The sequence below is a fragment of the Helianthus annuus genome, chromosome 12 (assembly GCF_002127325.2).
Source record: "Helianthus annuus cultivar XRQ/B chromosome 12, HanXRQr2.0-SUNRISE, whole genome shotgun sequence".
Classification (NCBI taxonomy): domain Eukaryota; kingdom Viridiplantae; phylum Streptophyta; class Magnoliopsida; order Asterales; family Asteraceae; genus Helianthus; species Helianthus annuus.
In genome coordinates, this window is record NC_035444.2 from 10,697,647 (window position 1) to 10,702,189 (window position 4,543).

Below are 4,543 nucleotides of genomic sequence, written 5' to 3' on the forward strand. Positions count from 1 at the left end.
TTAGGAAAGGCATGTATATTAGAAGTCCAAAAGAGTAGAGAGAAGCAAGTGAGGTAGAAATGAAGTTGTTTTAAGCAACACATAGTGAGAAAGCTCCTAAACTATAGACTAGGCAAGGCATTCCTAATTCCCTATAGTTATGGCTCTGATACCAATCTGGTATCAGAGTACTCCTACTATAGACTAGGGAAAAGTAAGGCAATCCTACCTAATTCCCTATAGTTATGGCTCTGATACCAATCTGTCACACCCCAACCGATGGCGGAAACATCGGGATGAGACGAACAAATTGCTCAAAACAACATAACACTAAATGTGACAATATGAATTAAATCATTTTATTAAAACTAAAGGGTAATACAAAGTTTCAAACATCCAAATATAAATTCAAACAATAGTTTATTTCTAGAATGAGTTTCTAAGCCATCCTAGCTTGTTTGCTTGTATCTTGATCAATCAACCTGCAATATGTATTAAAATAAAGTCAACAAAAGCATGTTGGCGAGTATACAAGTTTTCATACATAGCATAGTACGTGTTTAAAATGTTGCTCATATCCAAATGTGAAATACAATATCATATTGACAGTATATACTCGAAACGATGTTACTCTACGTGTCCAAACCAAAGTTTAACGCAATTAAAATGTCCAACCCAGAGTCTACAGGGTGGTTTTAACATAGTTTGACCTAACAATACTCGTTCATAGAACGAGAGGGGCGTTTCTCAACCTATAGCGCTACCATTGTTAGGGGAGGCTTGCAAAGTTAATGAACACATAGTCATGAGTGTTTACAATAGCATAACATGTCCAACATGATTAAAATGTATCACATAGAGTAAGGATAGAGTGTGCATAAAATGTTTAACGTGATTGTGATATTTGATATAGAATACATATTGCACCCAAAAGTGGAAAATAGAAAATGGGTCATGTATACTCACCTTAGAGTGCGTTGCGTTTCTTGGTAAGAGAATAAGAGGAAGGGTTGTCCAAGAGATTGCAAGAGTTGCAACGAGCGCAAGAAGATTACCCTATTGTGTTTGGGAATTCGTTAATACTAGTTGGTGATTATGATGAAATTAATGTTGGAATAAAAATAAAGTTTCAAGACTAATTAGTATTCTAGAATTCTAACATTGTTAATTATTGATGTCGAATAACTATAACAACGAAAATAGGTTAATAATAATATGATATTTGTGATATAACCAACTTGATACATAGAATAAATATTTTGATTTAATATATATATATATATATATATATATATTATTAATGATAAAATACTGATTAATATATATATTCTAATAAAATTTCTGATTATTAAATATAATAACGTTCGGGATAATACATTAATTATAAAACTACTGAATTTAATTAATAACATAGGAACCTTATTTACATGTTTTAATAAATAATATGACAAATATTATATTAATAATTCTGAAAATAAAATAAATATGAATCCAGAATTTTTAAGATTAAATAATAAATCTGATTATTAAAGTCTAATAATAACACTGGTTTTATAAAGGAAATCAGATATAATAATGTTAATAATATTAATAATAACAGAATATATATAAAACAGAAGATAAAAACTAAAAAAAACAAAACAGAAAATAAAAACAGGGAATAAAAGCAGTGGCCGGAAAGAAAAAGAAGGTTACCGGCGACGCACGGTCGTTCTGCGATGTGCACGGCCGTTCCCGGTGATGCACGATCGTTCCACGAGATGTACGGTCGTTTCCGGCTGTGTTCTCCGATTGTTTCTCCGGTGCCGACGAAGGTGCAGTTGCGAGGGTGTATGAGAGTAGTGGTGTTGCGAATTGGTGAGGTTTCGAAGCATGGGGGTGTGTCGGTTTATATAGGGACGAATTGGTGTGGGATTTAAGGTAATTGGACTGAAATTCGGTAACTGAAATCGATTACCGGAGAAATCTACGAGGCGAAATGGGAGGGGAGTGATTTCCGGCTGTTACAGTTGATTGGGCGGCAAAGGTTGAAGGAGAATCCAGACATTTCGCGCATAAAACTATTGTGTTTCTTGTTTCCTTCGGATGTGGCATGCCCGGCCGAGTGGTTCGTGTGTCGTTTGTTAACCGAGAGGTCGCGAGTTCGATTCCCCGAAAGGCCGGTTCTCACCCAGGAGACCCCCTTTTTGTTATTTTTGACTCTTAACTGAACTAACTGAGTTTTCAAACTCAGTTAGCTGGTCCCTTTGTTAAACTTAACCAAGTTAGGCTTAACTTGGTTAATTTCAAGGTTACAAGGGTTTAAATAACTTAGTTAGTTTAAACTAACTTAAAACTAGTATAATTTGTTATTTTTATTAACTTTTATAATATATGATAAATAAAATAATTTATTTGTTATTTGTTTAATATTAATAAATATCGTAATTATCCGATTTAACCCAAATTTCTGGTAAACTACCGAATTAACGTACGAATTCCTGATTTTTGTCTAGTTTAGGGTAATCTCTTGATAATGCTCGATTTAGGAGTTGAGATTAGAACATCTTTCGATTATTTTTACGTGTTCGACATAGTTTGACGTGATTTATCGTGTAATAACATAACATAGTATCAAACAAGTATATGATCAAAATGATGCATTTTTCATTACGATTCAAGTCTCGAAATACAAACTGGGATAGAATGAGAGTACAACTGACTGAAAAGGAAAGTACAACCCACTATGCTATAAATAGAAATTTCAAAAATACGGAACGTTACATTTCGACTCAGACTCCTCATCAGTATCCAACACCTGATCGACCACCTTTTTGATTAGTACAGACTCATGATCAGTATCGGACAAGGTATACGTGACATCTATGTTATCTGGTAAAGCGTCAGTTGTATCGGTTTTAAGCTTTATATTGACTGTTTTTTCCAATTGCTCCTCATTTGGTCTTCTAGGTGAATAACCATCCCAAATTGGAGGTGGACATTTGTTGTAACTAACAGTCGATTTCTTACCACAGTCTTTCTTGTCTTTTAGCTTCTCATCTTTGAAAACTTCCATACCTGCAACAGTTGGGTAAATACGGTCAATGAGATAATCAGAACTAGAATAACTTTGCAATAAACGTCTAATTCTCTCATTCTCTATTTTCTCTGTCTCCAACTCTTGCTTCCACTTAGCACTTTCTTCGATGTAGAAGTTTATTGCTTTTTGTTTTGTCATTAAAACTGCATTCAACATCGTCAGCGCTTGTTCTCTTTCTAAGTTAGTCTTTTGGAGACCAGTTACTGTCTTATTCAAAACATCGTAAGATTCTTTCACATAGTTGAGGTTGAACAGTAACTGCTCCTTTTTCTTCTCGTACTCAGCTATGATGTCGTCTTTAGCTTCACAATTCTTGCAAGCTTCCAAGCACTTCTCACATGGCTTGACGACTTCAACAATCTTCTCAACTTCGATTGTTTTAACAACTTCTACCACTTTTTCTACTTCAATCACCTTTTCTTCTTCTTTCACAACCTCAGTAATCTTCTCAGCAACACTTTCAGCGTTTTGAATATCACCTTCAGATTCAGATTGTTGTTCTTTAGCAGCTCGTTTCTCCTTCAGTTTCTTCATTCTTTCTGCAAAATAAAAATGAAAACTCTCAGGAGAAAGATGAGTTTTTGCAATATTTATATGTTTTTCTTCCTCATCATCACTGCTGCTGTGGTCTGGTGATTGATCAAATTGTACAGACTTATCAGAATCACCATCTGATACATCAGAATCAGACGGTGTTTTATCAAAAACAACTTCTTTTTCTTGAACATTTTTATTTTGTACACTTTTGTCAAAACTTTGTAATTCTTCATCTGAACCCTGTGAACTTTCATCTGAACTTTCAGACACTTCCCCAGAATGTTCTGAAAGTTTATTAATACTGTCTGAACTTTCATCAGATGACACAGACTTTTCATCTTCACTTTTTACAATCTCTCCAATAGATTTCATCCAAGTAGCAAACAAATCTGTCTCTCGGACAATCTTGGCAATGAAAGCTTTAAACTCTCCTTTCTTGTCCACAAACATATCCCAACTGAAACCTTCTGGTAGTTTCTCATCATCTTGATCACTAATGCGTGCTGCTGTGACTTCAGATGATATGTAATTACTCCAGCTGAAATCTACTAAACATGCTCTCTTCGGATCTTCAATCTTTCTCCCGTGAGGTGTCTGCGGTTCTTGGGATTGACCAACTTGCTGATAGCTAGCTTTGCGATAGTAATCATCTTTCCCGAATGGATTCTGTGCTCCGCTAGCTTCTCTTCCTTTGCATTCCCGCTTAAAATGACCTTTCTCCCTGCATCGAAAACAAGTAACTTTAGATTTATCAAAACCTAAAGTAGATACATGAGCATCAAGAAAGTCATTTCTCCCGGTAATGGTTTTGAATTTCTCAGCTCGTCGAAGAACACTAGCAAGACACCATTTAATATCCATGAGTTTCATTTCTTCGGCATCTATCTGATCGTAATCCTCTTTGGTAAGCATAGGATTTCCGATCCGACCAGCAACAAGACCCTCATA